Source organism: Oncorhynchus masou, unplaced genomic scaffold (genome assembly GCF_036934945.1).
Source record: "Oncorhynchus masou masou isolate Uvic2021 unplaced genomic scaffold, UVic_Omas_1.1 unplaced_scaffold_1411, whole genome shotgun sequence".
NCBI lineage: Eukaryota > Metazoa > Chordata > Actinopteri > Salmoniformes > Salmonidae > Oncorhynchus > Oncorhynchus masou.
In genome coordinates this window covers 61,696-79,674 of record NW_027004051.1, presented here as the reverse complement: position 1 = coordinate 79,674, position 17,979 = coordinate 61,696, and the positions used below count along the sequence as shown (strand labels likewise).

Genomic DNA, 17,979 nt, shown 5'->3' with positions numbered 1-17,979 from the left:
CTCCTATGGTAAAGGAGAGGGGCTCCTATGGTAAAGGAGAGGGCTCCTGCTGTAAAGGAGAGGGGGCTCCTATGGTAAAGGAGAGGGGCTCCTATGTAAAGGAGAGGGGCTCCTGGTAAAGGAGAGGGGGCTCCTGCTGTAAAGGAGAGGGGGCTCCTATGGTAAAGGAGAGGGGGCTCCTATGGTAAAGGAGAGGGGCTCCTATGGTAAAGGAGAGGGGGCTCCTATGGTAAAGGAGAGGGGGCTCCTATGGTAAAGGAGAGGGGGGCTCCTATGGTAAAGGAGAGGGGCTCCTATGGTAAAGGAGGGGGGCTCCTGCTGTAAAGGAGAGGGGGCTCCTGCTGTAAAGGAGAGGGGGCTCCTATGGTAAAGGAGAGGGGGCTCCTGCTGTAAAGGAGAGGGGGCTCCTATGGTAAAGGAGAGGGGCTCCTACGGTAAAGGAGAGGGGCTCCTATGGTAAAGGAGAGGGGCTCCTATGGTAAAGGAGAGGGGGCTCCTGCTCCTGCTGTAAAGGAGAGGGGGTTCCTATGGTAAGGAGAGGGGCTCCTATGGTAAAGGAGAGGGGCTCCTATGGTAAAGGAGAGGGGCTCCTGCGGTAAAGGAGAGGGGGCTCCTGGTAAAGGAGAGGGGCTCCTATGGTAAAGGAGAGGGGCTCCTATGGTAAAGGAGAGGCTCCTGCTGTAAAGAGAGGGGGCTCCTATGGTAAAGGAGAGGGGGCTCCTGCTGTAAAGGAGAGGGGCTCCTATGGTAAAGGAGAGGGGGGCTCCTGCTGTAAAGGAGAGGGGCTCCTATGGTAAAGGAGGGGGGCTCCTATGGTAAAGGAGAGGGGCTCCTGCGGTAAAGGAGAGGGGGCTCCTATGGTAAAGGAGAGGGGCTCCTATGGTAAAGGAGAGGGGCTCCTATGGTAAAGGAGAGGGGGCTACTATGGTAAAGGAGAGGGGGCTCCTATGGTAAAGGAGAGGCTCCTACGGTAAAGGAGAGGGCTCCTATGGTAAAGGAGAGGGGGCTCTATGGTAAAGGAGAGGGGCTCCTACGGTAAAGGAGAGGGGGCTACTATGGTAAAGGAGAGGGGGCTCTATGGTAAAGGAGAGGGGGCTCCTACGGTAAAGGAGAGGGGGCTCCTACGGTAAAGGAGAGGGGCTCCTACTGTAAAGGAGAGGGCTCCTATGGTAAAGGAGAGGGGGCTCCTATGGTAAAGGAGAGGGGGCTACTATGGTAAAGGAGAGGGGCTCCTACGGTAAAGGAGAGGGGCTCCTACGGTAAAGGAGAGGGCTCCTACGGTAAAGGAGAGGGGCTCCTACGGTAAAGGAGAGGGGCTCCTGCTGTAAAGTAGAGGGCTCATATGGTAAAGGAGAGGGGGCTCCTATGGTAAGGAGAGGGGGCTCCTATGGTAAAGGAGAGGGGGCCTATGGTAAAGGAGAGGGGCTCCTATGGTAAGGGAGAGGGGCTCCTATGGTAAAGGAGAGGGGGCTCCTATGGTAAAGGAGAGGGGCGGTAAAGGAGAGGGGCTCCTATGGTAAAGGAGAGGGCTCCTATGGTAAAGGAGAGGGGCTCCTATGGTAAAGGAGAGGGGCTCCTATGGTAAAGGAGAGGGGGCTCCTATGGTAAAGGAGAGGGGCTCCTGCTGTAAAGGAGAGGGGGCTCCTGCTGTAAAGGAGAGGGGGCTACTACGGTAAAAGGAGGGGCTCCTACGGTAAAGGAGAGGGGCTCCTACGGTAAGGAGAGGGGCTCCTACGGTAAAGGAGAGGGGGCTGCTACGGTAAAGGAGGGGGCTGCTACGGTAAGGAGAGGGGGCTACTACGGTAAAGGAGAGGGGGTCCTACGGTAAAGGAGAGGGGCTACTACGGTAAAGGAGAGGGGGCTACTACGGTAAAGGAGAGGGGGCTACTACGGTAAAGGAGAGGGGGCTCCTGCGGTAAAGGAGAGGGGGCTCCTACGGTAAAGGAGAGGGGCTCCTGCGGTAAAGGAGAGGGGCTCCTATGGTAAAGGAGAGGGGGCTCCTGCTGTAAAGGAGAGGGGGCTCCTGCTGTAAAGGAGAGGGGCTCCTATGGTAAAGGAGAGGGGGCTCCTGCTGTAAAGGAGAGGGCTCCTATGTTAAAGGAGAGGGGCTCCTACGGTAAAGGAGAGGGCTACTACGGTAAAGGAGAGGGGCTCCTACGATAAAGGAGAGGGCTCCTGCTGTAAAGGAGAGGGGCTCCTGCGGTAAAGGAGAGGGGCTCCTGCGGTAAAGGAGAGGGGCTCCTATGGTAAAGGAGAGGGGCTCCTATGGTAAAGGAGAGGGCTCCTATGGTAAAGGAGAGGGGGCTCCTATGGTAAAGGAGAGGGGCTCCTATGGTAAAGGAGAGGGGGCTCCTATGGTAAAGGAGAGGGGCTCCTATGGTAAAGGAGAGGGGCTCCTATGGTAAAGGAGAGGGGGCTCCTGGTAAAGGAGAGGGGCTACTATGGTAAAGGAGAGGGGCTACTATGGTAAAGGAGAGGGGGCTCCTATGGTAAAGGAGAGGGGCTCCTATGGTAAAGGAGAGGGCTCCTATGGTAAAGGAGAGGGGGCTCCTATGGTAAAGGAGAGGGCTCCTATGGTAAAGGAGAGGGGCTCCTGCTGTAAAGGAGAGGGGGCTACTATGGTAAAGGAGAGGGGGCTACTATGGTAAAGGAGAGGGGCTCCTATGGTAAAGGAGAGGGGGCTCCTGCTGTAAAGGAGAGGGGCTCCTGTAAAGGAGAGGGCTCCTGCTGTAAAGGAGAGGGGCTCCTATGGTAAAGGAGAGGGGGCTACTATGGTAAAGGAGAGGGGGCTCCTGCTGTAAAGGAGAGGGGGCTACTATGGTAAAGGAGAGGGGGCTCCTGCTGTAAAGGAGAGGGGTCTCCTGCTGTAAAGGAGGGGGCTCCTATGGTAAAGGAGAGGGCTCCTATGGTAAAGGAGAGGGTGCTCCTATGGTAAGGAGAGGGGCTCCTATGGTAAGGAGAGGGGGCTCCTATGGTAAAGGAGAGGGGCTCCTATGGTAAAGGAGAGGGGGCTCCTATGGTAAAGGAGAGGGGGCTCCTATGGTAAAGGAGAGGGGCTCCTATGGTAAAGGAGAGGGGCTCCTGCTGTAAAGGAGAGGGGCTCCTATGGTAAAGGAGAGGCTCCTATGGTAAAGGAGAGGGCTACTATGGTAAAGGAGAGGGGCTACTACGGTAAAGGAGAGGGGGCTGCTACGGTAAGGAGGGGCTGCTACGGTAAAGGAGAGGGGGCTACTACGGTAAAGGAGAGGGGGCTCCTACGGTAAAGGAGAGGGGGCTACTACGGTAAAGGAGAGGGGCTCCTACGGTAAAGGAGAGGGGCTCCTACGGTAAAGGAGAGGGGGCTCCTACGGTAAGGAGAGGGCTCCTATGGTAAAGGAGAGGGGGCTCCTATGGTAAAGGAGAGGGGGCTCTATGGTAAAGGAGAGGGGGTTCCTATGGTAAAGGAGAGGGGGCTCCTATGGTAAAGGAGAGGGGGCTCCTATGGTAAGGAGAGGGGCTCCTGCTGTAAAGGAGAGGGGCTCCTATGGTAAAGGAGGGGGCTCCTGCTGTAAAGGAGAGGGCTCCTATGGTAAAGGAGAGGGGGCTCCTGCTGTAAAGGAGAGGGGCTCCTATGGTAAAGGAGAGGGGGCCTATGGTAAGGAGGGGCTCCTATGGTAAAGGAGAGGGCTCCTATGGTAAGGGAGGGGGCTCCTGCTGTAAAGGAGAGGGGGCTCCTGCTGTAAAGGAGAGGGGGCTCCTATGGTAAAGGAGAGGGGCTCCTGCTGTAAAGGAGAGGGCTCCTATGGTAAAGGAGGGGGCTCCTATGGTAAAGGAGAGGGGGCTCCTATGGTAAAGGAGAGGGGGCTCCTATGGTAAGGAGAGGGGGCTCCTGCTGTAAAGGAGAGGGTTCCTATGGTAAGGAGAGGGGGCTCCTATGGTAAAGGAGAGGGGGCTACTATGGTAAAGGAGAGGGGCTCCTACGGTAAAGGAGAGGGGCTCCTACGGTAAAGGAGAGGGGCTCCTATGGTAAAGGAGAGGGGGCTCCTATGGTAAGAGAGGGGGCTCCTGCTGTAAAGGAGGAGGGGCTCCTATGGTAAGGAGAGGGCTCCTGCTGTAAAGGAGAGGGGGCTCCTATGGTAAAAGGAGAGGGGGCTCCTGCTGTAAAGGAGAGGGGCTCCTATGGTAAAGGAGAGGGGGCTCCTATGGTAAAGGAGAGGGGCTCCTATGGTAAAGGAGAGGGGGCTACTATGGTAAAGGAGGGGGCTCCTATGGTAAAGGAGAGAGGGGGCTCCTATGGTAAAGGAGGGGGCTACTATGGTAAAGGAGAGGGGGCTCCTATGGTAAAGGAGAGGGGCTCCTACGGTAAAGGAGGGGCTCCTATGGTAAAGGAGAGGGGGCTACTATGGTAAAGGAGAGGGGGCTCCTACGGTAAAGGAGAGGGGGGCTACTATGGTAAAGGAGAGGGGGCTACTATGGTAAAGGAGAGGCTACTACGGTAAAGGAGAGGGGGCTCCTACGGTAAAGGAGAGGGCTCCTACTGTAAAGGAGAGGGGGCTCCTATGGTAAAGGAGAGGGCTACTATGGTAAAGGAGAGGGGCTACTATGGTAAAGGAGAGGGCTCCTACGGTAAAGGAGAGGGGCTCCTACGGTAAGGAGAGGGGCTCCTACGGTAAAGGAGAGGGCTCCTGCTGTAAAGTAGAGGGGGCTCATATGGTAAAGGAGAGGGGGCTCATATGGTAAAGGAGAGGGGCTCCTATGGTAAGGAGAGGGGCTCCTATGGTAAAGGAGAGGGGGCTCCTATGGTAAGGGAGAGGGGCTCCTATGGTAAAGGGAGAGGGGGCTCCTATGGTAAAGGAGAGGGGGCTCCTATGGTAAAGGAGAGGGGCTCCTATGGTAAGGAGAGGGGGCTCTATGGTAAAGGAGAGGGGCTCCTATGGTAAAGGAGAGGGGGCTCCTATGGTAAAGGAGGGGGCTCCTATGGTAAGGAGAGGGCTCCTATGGTAAAGGAGAGGGCTCCTATGGTAAAGGAGAGGGGGCTCCTGCTGTAAAGGAGAGGGGCTCCTGCTGTAAAGGAGAGGGGGCTACTACGGTAAAGGAGAGGGCTCCTACGGTAAAGGAGAGGGCTCCTACGGTACTGGGTAAAGGAGAGGGGGCTGCTACGGTAAGGAGAGGGGCTACTACGGTAAAGGAGAGGGGCTCCTACGGTAAAGGAGAGGGGCTACTACGGTAAAGGAGAGGGCTACTACGGTAAAGGAGAGGGCTACTACGGTAAAGGAGAGGGGCTCCTACGGAAAGGAGAGGGGGCTCCTACGGTAAAGGAGAGGGGCTCCTACGGTAAAGGAGAGGGCTCCTGCTGTAAAGGAGAGGGGGCTCCTGCTGTAAAGGGAGAGGGCTCCTATGGTAAAGGAGAGGGGCTCCTGCTGTAAAGGAGAGGGCTCCTATGGTAAAGGAGAGGGGCTCCTACGGTAAAGGAGAGGGCTACTACGGTAAAGGAGAGGGGGCTCCTACGGTAAGGAGAGGGGCTCCTACGGTAAAGGAGAGGAGTCTCCTGCTGTAAAGGAGAGGGGCTCCTGCGGTAAAGGAGAGGGGGCTCCTGCTGTAAAGGAGAGGGGGTGGTAAAGGAGAGGGGGCTCCTGCTGTAAAGGAGAGGGGGCTCCTGCTGTAAAGGAGAGGGGGCTCCTATGGTAAAGGAGAGGGGGCTCCTATGGTAAAGGAGAGGGGCTCCTACGGTAAAGGAGAGGGCTCCTACGGTAAAGGAGAGGGCTCCTACGGTAAAGGAGAGGGGCTCCTGCTGTAAAGGAGAGGGGGCTCCTATGGTAAAGGAGAGGGGCTCCTGCGGTAAAGGAGAGGGGGCTCCTATGGTAAAGGAGAGGGGGCTCCTATGGTAAGGAGAGGGGGCTCCTATGGTAAAGGAGAGGGGGGCTCCTGCTGTAAAGGAGAGGGGCTCCTGCGGTAAAGGAGAGGGGGCTCCTATGGTAAAGGAGAGGGGCTCCTATGGTAAAGGAGAGGGGCTCCTATGGTAAAGGAGAGGGGCTCCTATGGTAAATGGTAAAGAGAGGGGCTCCTATGGTAAAGGAGAGGGGGCTCCTATGGTAAAGGAGAGGGGCTCCTATGGTAAAGGAGAGGGGGCTCCTATGGTAAAGGAGAGGGGGCTCCTGCTGTAAAGGAGAGGGGCTACTATGGTAAAGGAGAGGGGCTACTATGGTAAAGGAGAGGGGCTACTATGGTAAAGGAGAGGGGCTCCTATGGTAAAGGAGAGGGGGCTCCTATGGTAAAGGAGAGGGGGCTCCTATGGTAAAGGAGAGGGGGCTCCTATGGTAAAGGAGAGGGGCTCCTGCTGTAAAGGAGAGGGGGCTACTATGGTAAAGGAGAGGGGCTACTATGGTAAAGGAGAGGGCTCCTATGGTGAAGGAGAGGGCTCCTATGGTAAAGGAGAGGGGGCTCCTGCTGTAAAGGAGAGGGGCTCCTATGGTAAAGGAGAGGGGGCTACTATGGTAAATGAGAGGGGGCTCCTGCTGTAAAGGAGAGGGCTACTATGGTAAAGGAGAGGGGGCTCCTGCTGTAAAGGAGAGGGGGCTCCTATGGTAAAGGAGAGGGGGCTCCTATGGTAAAGGAGAGGGGTCTCCTGCTGTAAAGGAGAGGGGGCTCCTATGGTAAAGGAGAGGGGCTCCTATGGTAAAGGAGAGGGGCTCCTATGGTAAAGGAGAGGGGCTCCTATGGTAAAGGAGAGGGGGCTCCTATGGTAAAGGAGAGGGGCTCCTATGGTAAAGGAGAGGGCTCCTATGGTAAAGGAGAGGGGGCTCCTATGGTAAAGGAGAGGGGGCTCCTATGGTAAAGGAGAGGGGGCTCCTGCTGTAAAGGAGAGGGGCTCCTATGGTAAAGGAGAGGCTCCTATGGTAAAGGAGAGGGGCTACTATGGTAAAGGAGAGGGGGCTACTACGGTAAAGGAGAGGGGGCTGCTACGGTAAAGGAGGGGGGCTGCTACGGTAAAGGAGAGGGGCTACTACGGTAAAGGAGAGGGGCTCCTACGGTAAAGGAGAGGGCTACTACGGTAAAGGAGAGGGGGCTACTACGGTAAAGGAGAGGGGGCTACTACGGTAAAGGAGAGGGGGCTCCTACGGTAAAGGAGAGGGGCTCCTACGGTAAAGGAGAGGGGCTCCTACGGTAAAGGAGAGGGGGCTCCTGCTGTAAAGGAGAGGGGGCTCCTGCTGTAAAGGAGAGGGGCTCCTATGGTAAAGAAGAGGGGGCTCCTGCTGTAAAGGAGAGGGGCTCCTACGGTAAAGGAGAGGGGCTCCTACGGTAAAGGAGAGGGGGCTCCTACGGTAAAGGAGAGGGGGCTCCTGCTGTAAAGGAGAGGGGCTACTATGGTAAAGGAGAGGGGGCTCCTGCTGTAAAGGAGAGGGGCTCCTATGGTAAAGGAGAGGGGCTCCTATGGTAAAGGAGAGGGGCTCCTATGGTAAAGGAGAGGGGGCTCCTGCTGTAAAGGAGAGGGGGCTCCTATGGTAAAGGAGAGGGGCTCCTGCTGTAAAGGAGAGGGGGCTCCTATGGTAAAGGAGAGGGCTCCTATGGTAAAGGAGAGGGGGCTCCTGCTGTAAAGGAGAGGGGCTACTATGGTAAAGGAGAGGGGGCTCCTATGGTAAAGGAGAGGGGCTCCTGCTGTAAAGGAGAGGGCTCCTATGGTAAAGGAGAGGGGCTCCTATGGTAAAGGAGAGGGGGCTCCTGCTGTAAAGGAGAGGGGGCTACTATGGTAAAGGAGAGGGGCTCCTATGGTAAAGGAGAGGGGCTCCTATGGTAAAGGAGAGGGGGCTCCTACGGTAAAGGAGAGGGGCTCCTGCGGTAAAGGAGAGGGGCTCCTGCTGTAAAGGAGAGGGGGCTCCTATGGTAAAGGAGAGGGGGCTCCTGCTGTAAAGGAGAGGGGGTTCCTACGGTAAAGGAGAGGGCTCCTACGGTAAAGGAGAGGGGCTCCTGCTGTAAAGGAGAGGGGGCTCCTGCTGTAAAGGAGAGGGGGCTCCTGCTGTAAAGGAGAGGGGGCTCCTACGGTAAAGGAGAGGGGGCTCCTATGGTAAAGGAGAGGGGGCTCCTGCTGTAAAGGAGAGGGGGCTCCTACGGTAAAGGAGAGGGGGTCCTACGGTAAAGGAGAGGGGGGTCCTACGGTAAAGGAGAGGGGGCTCCTACGGTAAAGGAGAGGGAGCTCCTGCTGTAAAGGAGAGGGGGCTACTATGGTAAAGGAGAGGGGGCTCCTATGGTAAAGGAGAGGGGGTTCCTACGGTAAAGGAGAGGGGGCTCCTACGGTAAAGGAGAGGGGCTCCTGCTGTAAAGGAGAGGGGGCTCCTATGGTAAAGGAGAGGGGCTCCTGCTGTAAAGGAGAGGGGGTTCCTACGGTAAAGGAGAGGGGCTCCTACGGTAAAGGAGAGGGGCTCCTGCTGTAAAGGAGAGGGGGGCTCCTGCTGTAAAGGAGAGGGGGCTCCTGCTGTAAAGGAGAGGGGGCTCCTACGGTAAAGGAGAGGGGCTCCTATGGTAAAGGAGAGGGGGCTCCTGCTGTAAAGGAGAGGGGGCTCCTACGGTAAAGGAGAGGGGGCTCCTACGGTAAAGGAGAGGGGCTCCTACGGTAAAGGAGAGGGGCTCCTACGGTAAAGGAGAGGGAGCTCCTGCTGTAAAGGAGAGGGGGCTACTATGGTAAAGGAGAGGGGGCTCCTATGGTAAAGGAGAGGGGCTCCTACGGTAAAGGAGAGGGGGTTCCTACGGTAAAGGAGAGGGGGCTCCTGCGGTAAAGGAGAGGGGCTCCTGCGGTAAAGGAGAGGGGGTCCTACGGTAAAGGAGAGGGGCTCCTATGGTAAAGGAGAGGGGGCTCCTATGGTAAAGGAGAGGGGCTACTACGGTAAAGGAGAGGGGGCTCCTACGGTAAGGAGAGGGGCTCCTACGGTAAAGGAGAGGGCTCCTACGGTAAAGGAGAGGGGCTCCTACGGTAAAGGAGAGGGGCTCCTACGGTAAAGGAGAGGGGGCTCCTGCTGTAAAGGAGAGGGGGCTCCTACGGTAAAGGAGAGGGGGCTCCTACCAACGGGACAGGTGTCAGTAAGAGCCGGCAGAGGTTACGTTAATTAGAGAGAGAGGAGGGGGAGAGAGAGGGAGAAACAGCTAAGAGCTGAACATAACAGTATGTCAGTGGAAGGGATGACTTTGTCTCGGCACAAGGTGCACCTGTGTAAGGATCATGTTGTTTAATCAGCTTCTTGATATGCCACACCTCTTAGGTGGATGGATTATCTGTGCACAACATTTCAGAGAAATAAGCTGTTTGTGCGTCTGGAACATTCCTGGGATCTTTTATTTATTTGAATATTTAAGTAAATCAGTCAACTTAAATCAGTCAACTTGAAGAGACCACTCCCATCAGGATAAAGGCTTCACCATAGGTTGAAGATAATCACTCACAATTGCTGTGCATTTATTGGCATCTAAGTGGTAGAGTGGACCTAAACCAGGAAAATTCACCCCATAACAGCTCAAACAACTCTAGTCTTTCCTTGATTTTGCTAGTTACCAGTATAAAGGGTCTATATATTAGCTAGCTAACGTTAGTTGAAAAAAAGGATAGGGCATCTTGTGAGGTCGATTCAGTGTAGATAATATAGCTAGCTAGATTCCTTTTAGTAGGTACAAATCCGAAGATGTTCGTTAGCTAGCTAAGTAGCCGTGTTAGCTAGCTTGAACATTGAACACACTGAGTTTTGTATCCAACGCTAGATAAATAGTTAGCTAAGTAGCTAGCAGGCTAAAAAAAGCAACCCAGACGCGGTGTCTGCAGAAGTTCTGCCCCCATTCATTTTCAATGAGGCACGCGGATAAATCAAATCTAATTTTATTAGTCACATGCCGAATACAACAGGTGTAGACCTTAGTGAAATGCTTACTTACAAGCCCCTAACAAAAAATGCAGTTTACAAAAAGTACGGATAAGAATAAGAGATAAAAGTATCAAGTAATTCAAGAGCAGCAGTAAAATATAACAATATATACAGGGGCGTGCCAGTTGGTTGAGGTAGTATGTACATGTAGGTAGAGTTAATTAAAGTGACTATGCATAGATGACAACAGAGAGTGGCAGTGATGAGGGGGGGGGGGGGAGCAATGTGAATAGTCCGGGTAGCCATTTGATTAGATGTTCAGTAGTCTTATGGCTTGGGGGTAGAAGCTGTTTAGAAACATATTGGACCAAGACTTGGCACTCCGGTACCGCTTGCCGTGCGGTCCTGGATGGCAGAAAGCTTGGCCCCAGTGATGTACTGGGCCGTTCGCACTACCCTCTGTAGTGTCTTGTGGTCGGAGGCCGAGTTGCCATACCAGGCAGTGATTCAACCAGCCAGGATGCTCTTGATGGTGCAGCTGTAGAAACATTTGAGGATCTGAGGACCCCTGCCAAATCTTTTCAGTCTCCTGAGGGGGAATAGGTTTTGTCGTTCCCTCTTCACGACTGTCATGGTGTGCTTGTACCATGTTAGTTTGTTGGTGATGTGGACAGCAAGGAACTTGAAGCCCTCAACCTGCTCCACTACAGCCCTGTCGATGAGAATGGGGGCGTGCTCGGTCCTCTTTTTCCTGTAGTCCACAATCATCTCGTTTGTCTCGATCACATTGAGGGAGAGGTTGTTGTCCTGGCACCGCGGGTCAGGTCTCTGACCACCTCCCTATAGGCTGTCTCATCGTTGTCGATGATCAGGCCTACCACTGTTGTGTCATCGGCAAATGTAATGATGGTGTTGGAGTCGTGCCTGACCGTGCATTCCTGACTGAACTGGGAGTACAGGAGGGGGCTGAGCACGCACCCCTGGGGAGCTCCAGTGTTGAGGATCAGTGTGGGGGATGTGTTGTTAACTACCCTCACCACCTGGGGGCGGCCCGTCAGGTACTCCAGGATCCAGTTGCAGAGGGAGGTGTTTGTCCCAGGGTCCTTAGCTTATTGATGAGCTTTGTGGTCACTGTGGTGTTGAACGCTGAGCTGTAGTCAACAGCATTCTCACATAGATGTTCCTTTTGGAGTGCAATAGGGACTTAATCATCTGTGGATCTTTTGGGGCGGTATGAAAATTGGAGTGGGTCTTGAGTTTTTGGGATAATGGTGTTGATGTGAGCCATGACCAGCCTTTCAAAGCATTTCATGACTACAGACATGAGTGCTACAGGTCGGTAGTTGAGACTAAACCATCCAGGGCTGTTGACGCTAAATCATCTGTTGACTGTTGACACTAAACCATCCAGGGCTGTTGACACTAAACCATCCATCCAGGGCTGTTGACACTAAACCGTCCAGGGCTGTTGACACTAAACCGTCCAGGGCTGTTGACACTAAACCGTCCAGGGCTGTTGACACTAAACCGTCCAGGGCTGTTGAGACTAAACCGTCCAGGGCTGTTGACACTAAACCGTCCAGGGCTGTTGACACTAAACCGTCCAGGGCTGTTGACACTAAACCGTCCAGGGCTGTTGACACTAAACCGTCCAGGGCTGTTGACACTAAACCGTCCAGGGCTGTTGACACTAAACCGTCCAGGGCTGTTGACACTAAACCATCCAGGGCTGTTGACACTAAACCATCCAGGGTTGTCACCACTGGGTTTGTCCTTACATTTTGGGACATTTTACATTTTTGTCATTTAGCGGACTCTCTTGTTCAGAGACTTAGTCGGTTTATTCAACTAAGGAAGATAAAACAACAAATCCCAGTAATTTCTCTTCATTTTTGTTTTATGAGTGTGAGCTTAATCTCTTTATTACTGTGAAGCATCTAATACAATGTTCTGATTTGGTTGTGAATGGTTCATTAAGCCTAGTCATAATTATGTTCTGATATGGGATGATTAGATGGGCCCTAAACACTGTTAAACCACCCACACAATATATCTCCAATGAAAATAACATAATTGTTGACAATAGGCTTCTTCTGTTTTCTTTTTTTCAGATCATCAGAGGTCATTAGAGGTCATCAGCGAAGCATCGTAACTCTGAAGTTGACAGCTTTGATGCAGTACAGGTAAGATGTTCAGTGTGTAGGTTAATATAAAATAGTTTGTTCATGTTATTGAGATTGTCAGAGAAACCTCCAAGGTAACTAGCTAGCTAACTTGTAATTCTGGAAGTTTAGCCAAACCTATAAATAGATTAATGTGATAATTGTTAGCTAAAATACAGTAACGTTACAAGTTATTTAGGGGGAATATGTCCTTTGACTTTTTCCACACGTTGTTACGTTACAGCCTTTTTCTAAAATTGATTAAATGAATTGTTTTCCTCAGTCTACACACTATCTCACAATGACGATGTGAAAACACGTTTTTAGAAATGTTTGCTAATTTATTGAAAATTAAGACACAGATACCTTATTTACGTAAGTATTCAGACGCTTTGCTATGAGACTAAACTGTCCGTTGTCTGTTGAGACTAAACCGTCCGTTGTCTGTTGAGACTAAACCGTCCAGGGCTTTTGAGACTAAACCGTCCAGGGCTGTTGAGACTAAACCGTCCAGGGCTGTTGACACTAAACCGTCCAGGGCTGTTGACACTAAACCGTCCAGGGCTGTTGACACTAAACCGTCCAGGGCTGTTGAGACTAAACCGTCCAGGGCTGTTGACACTAAACCGTCCAGGGCTGTTGACACTAAACCGTCCAGGGCTGTTGAGACTAAACCGTCCGTCCGTTGTCTGTTGAGACTAAACCGTCCGTCCGTTGTCTGTTGAGACTAAACCGTCCAGGGCTGTTGAGACTAAACCGTCCAGGGCTGTTGAGACTAAACCGTCCAGGGCTGTTGAGACTAAACCGTCCAGGGCTGTTGAGACTAAACCGTCCAGGGCTGTTGAGACTAAACCGTCCAGGGCTGTTGAGACTAAACCGTCCGTCTGTCCGTAGTGCTGCCGTTTTATGGGTTCTTAACCAACAGTGATATTTAGTTGTTTTTTTCGCATTTGTTTGTGACTTATTTTGTCCATAATGTTGCTGCTACCGTCTCTTATGACCAAAAATTTACTCACCTTAAATGAGTTGGACAAGAGGGATATGCTACAGACACCCGAACAGGCTCTCATCCCCGTCATTCGCAGGAGAAAGAGACAGAAGAGGTATCGCGGAATGAGATCAGGGTGCCTTGTGAGGATCTGCCGACGAGTGGCTAATCTGCCTTTGCCATCGGTACTATTGGCCAACGTACAATCACTGGATAATAAATTGGACAAACTAAAAGTACGTTTATCCTACCAACGGGACATTAAAAACTGTCAAATCTTATGTTTCACCGAGTCGTGGCTGAAGAATATCAGATGGATAGAAAAGCTGCCTCTGGTAATACATGGGGTGGCGGTCTATGTATATTTGTAAACAACAGCTGGTGCACGAAATCTAAGGATGTCTTGAGGTTTTGCTCGACTGAGGTAGAGTATCTCATGATAAGCTGTAGACCACACTGTCTACCTAGAGTTTTCATCTGTATTTTTCGTAGCTGTCTACAGACCACCACAGACCGATGATGGCACTAAGACCGCACTCAATGAGCTGTATACTGCCATAAGCAAACAGGAAAATGCTGGGAACTTTAATGCAGGGAAACTTAACTCAGTTTTACCTATCAGCATGTTAAATGTGCAACCAGAGGGAAAAAAACTCTTGACCACCTTTACTCCTCACACAGAGACGTATACAAAGCTCTCCTTCGCCGTCCATTTGGCAAATCTGACCATAATTCTATCCTGAATTACAAGCAAAAATTAAAGCAGGAAGCTCCAGTGACAGATGTGGTCAGATGACGCAGATGCTAAACTACTGGACTGTTTTGTTAGCACAGACTGGAATATGTCCCGGGATTCTTCTGATGGCATTGAGGAGTACACCACATCCGTCATTGGCTTCATAAATAAGTGCATCAATGAGGTCGTCTCCACAGTGACTGTATGTACATACTAGAGGTCGACCAATTTATGATTTTTCAACACCGATACCGATTATTGGAGGACCAAAAAAGTCAATACCGATTAATCGGACAATTTTTGGTTGTTGTTGGAATAATGACAATTACAACAATACTGAATGAACACATATTTTAACTTAATATAATACATCAATAAAATCAAATAAATAATGAAACATGTTCAATTTGGTTTAAAAAATGCAAAAACAAAGTGTTGGAGAAGAAAGTAAAACTGCAATATGTGCTATGTAAGAAAGCTAACGTTTCAGTTCCTTGCTCAGAACATGAGAACATATGAAAGCTGGTGGTTCCTTTTAACATGAGTATTCAATATTCCCAGGTAAGAAGTTTTAGGTTGCAGTTATTATAGGAATTATAGTACTATTTCTCTCTATACTATTTGTATTTCATTAACCTTTGACTATTGGATGTTCTTATAGGCACTTTAGTATTGCCAGTGTAACAGTATAGCTTCCGTCCCTCTCCTTGCTCCTCGCTGGGCTCGAACCAGGAACACAACGACAACAGCCACACCACTCGAAGCAGCGTTACCCATGCAGAGCAAGGGAAACATCGACAGGCTCAGAGCGAGTGACGTTTGAAACGCTATTAGCGCGCGCTAACTAGCCAGCCATTTCACTTCGGTTACACCAGCCTCATCTCGGGAGTTGATAGGCTTGAAGTCATAAACAGCGCAATGCTTGAAGCACAACGAAGAGCTGCTGGCAAAACGCACGAGCGTGCTGTTTGAATGAATGTTTACGTGCTTGCTTCTGCCTACCGCTGCTCAGTCAGATTATATGCATCGCAGTACAGGCTAGATAATATCTAGTAATATCATCAATATCATCCCTATTCACTCATGACTGCAGGGCCAGGCATGACTCCAACATCAAGTTTGTCGATGACCCAATAGTGGTAAGCCTGATCACCATCAACGACAAGACAGACTATAAGGAGGAGGTCAGAGACCTAGCCGTGTCGTGCCAGGACAACAACCTCTCCCTCAATGTGATCAAGACAAAGGAGATGATTGTGGACTACAGGAAAATAAGGCCTGAGCACGCCCCCATTCTCATCGACAGGGCTGCAGTGGAGCAGGTTGAGAGCTTCAAGTTCATTGGTGACCACATTATCAACTATCTAACATGGTCCAAACACACCAAGACAGTCGTGAAGAGGGCACAACAAAACCTATTCCCCTCAGGTGACTGAAAAGATTTGGCCTGGTTCTTCAGATTTTCAGAAGGCTCGACAGCTGCACCATCGAGAGCATCCTGACTGGTTGCATCACTGCCTGGTATGGCAACTTCTTGGCCTCCGACCGCAAGGCACTGCACTCGGTAGTGCGTACGGCCCAGTACATCACTGGGGCCAAACTTCCTGCCATCCAGGACCTCTATACCAGGCAGTGTCAGAAGAAGGCCCTAAAAATTGTCAAAGACTCCAGCCACCCTAGTCATAGACTGTTCTCTCTGCTAGTGCATGCCAAGCGGTACCGGAGTGCCACGTCTAGGTCCAAGAGGCCTCTGCTTTTGTCCCCAAAGCCATAAGACTCCTGAACACCTTTATCAAATGGACTATTTTCTTCCCCCTTCTTTTACACCGCCGCTCCTCTCCATTGTTATCATCTATCTCTCCATAGTCACTTTAATAACTCTACCTACATGTACATATTACCTCGACCAACCGGTGCCCCCACATATTGACTCTGTACCGGTACCCCCTGGATATAGTCTCGCTATTGTTATTTTATTTTTTTGCTATAGTTCGATTGGGCTGCCTTCTTCAGATGGCCTTCTCCTTCGTTCTCAGGTGTAAGTCTCTGGTTGTCCACCAGATGTCACAATGTCCTTCTCGGTTGTCTGTTATTTTGCACTCGTTCTGGAAGAGTGGTCTCCAGATTACGTAAGCCGTGTCGATGATCTCCAGAGTTGTGATGAGTGTAGCTGACGATGATTTAGAGAGAATAACCGAATGGTCCGATGTAAATGAACTTTCTTAGATACAGTACTTAGGACAGCTACTCAACCGTAGCATTGATTGTTAGAGGTTCCATTGTCTTCTTCAACCTCGTGTTGAGTTCTACTGTCGTGACTAATGTACACCTAGCAGCAGCTCGTGGCCCGTTTAGTCTCCTATGTTAATTCTTAACACATTCTTTTATACCCTCGGGTAAAAACAATGTGGCGTGTTTGCCATGCTGATGTACTGGGGCATGGCAAGTTATCATAATGACTATGATCCCGTTTGAGAACTAAAATCACAATCCTATCGTCACAAAAACATTATCTTTATTTTTGATATTGTCTACACAACGTAAAGGATGTAAATCTGATATGTAAAAGCTCTTCAAGTTGCAATGTTTTCGTTATAATGTCTTTATACCAATTTTAATGACGTCACAAAATAGACGTACATTTTCCATATTCCATCTCTCATCATTCCCAACATTAGGATGTTGAAATATATTGTCCCAGTGTTCATTGATTGATGTTGAAGTTTTGGGCGGCAAACTCTTCTGTAACACAGAGATGTTCCATTCACCCATACTAGACACCAGAAAGGAGTCGTCTACTGCATTACAATTTACGATTGACGTGAGGTGTCATAAAACCGCCCCTGTAGACGCTGATCCACTGTCCTGATCTTTGGATCCTCACAGTAGAGGCATGATACAGGTGTGCCAAGCTTGTAGTATCATACCCAAGAAGACTCAAGGCTGTAATCGCTGCCAAAGGTGCTTCAACAAAGTGCTGAGTAAAGGGTCTGAATACATATGTTAATTTGATATTTCAGTTTGTTTATACATTTGCAAAATGTTCTAAAACTAGTTTTTGTTTAGTCATTATGGGGTATTGTCTGTAGATTGATGAGGGGAAAAAACAATTTAATCAATTTTAGAATAAGGCTGTAACATAACAAAATGTGTGAAAGGTGATTGGGGTGTTGTTGCTGGTTGGAGTTTAAATGATCCTGACATGTACCTCATCTTTGTTCCCCAAGTCCAGAACTAAACTGTATATCTTCTCTCTGTCTCTCAGGTCCAGAGGTCCAAGATGACAGAAGAGGTGATTGTCATCGCCAAGTTTGACTACCTGGCTCAGCAAGACCAGGAGTTGGACATTAAGAAGAACGAGCGGCTATGGCTGCTGGACGACAGTAAGTCCTGGTGGAGGGTCCGCAACGCCACCAACAAGACCGGCTTCGTACCCTCCAACTACGTCGAGAGGAAGAACAGCGCCAGGAAGGCATCCATCGTCAAGAACCTCAAAGACACACTAGGTCAGAAACTGTCCTAACCTTAACCTCAGTCACACTAGGTCAGGAACTGTCCTAACCTTATCCTCAGTCACACTAGGTCAGGAACTGTCCTAACCTTATCCTCAGTCACACTAGGTCAGGAACTGCCCTAACCTTAACCTCAGTCACACTAGGTCAGGAACGGTCCTAACCTCAGTCACACTAGGTCAGGAACTGTGCTAACCTTAACCTCAGTCACACTAGGTCAGGAACTGTCCTAACCTCAGTCACACAGTTGACAGAAAACTGTTTGTTCTTGTTTAGGATTTTTTAAGTAACTGGCTCATCCAGCCAGCTCTCGATCAGAAACGCTCATCCAGCCAGCTCTCGATCAGAAACGCTCATCCAGCCAGCTCTCGATCAGAAACGCTCATTCATATTTTCATATTCATATTTAAAATTAAATTAATATTTTCATGTTCATATTTTTTCCTATGTGTTACAGATGCGACACAGTTAGCTGACGGGTAAATATATTTTTTATGGGGACAGGGTGATAAAAATACTATACTGACAGCTGATAGTAAAACTGTAGCACTTAGAGACGGTCCCTTCTTCTGTGACAAAAACATCTAAGAAATGTATAGAGGTAATGTTCTTTTCCATCGTGAAGGAAATTGTCCTCTGGAGTTAAGGAAGTTAGGAACCCGCCAGATCACGAAGCAATCGTCTGTATCGTGGGTCCAATATTAGACATGATCTTTGTAAGGATTATTTTCATAAATGAAATCCAATTTGAATTTCT

At 50.4% G+C, this 17,979-nt stretch overlaps 1 pseudogene; it reads left to right on the top strand.

The window, feature by feature from the left end:
- Window positions 1–11,935: 11,935 nt before the first annotated feature.
- Window positions 11,936–17,979, top strand: part of LOC135530747 (SH2/SH3 adapter protein Nck1-like) — a 54,625-nt pseudogene continuing 48,581 nt past the window's right edge.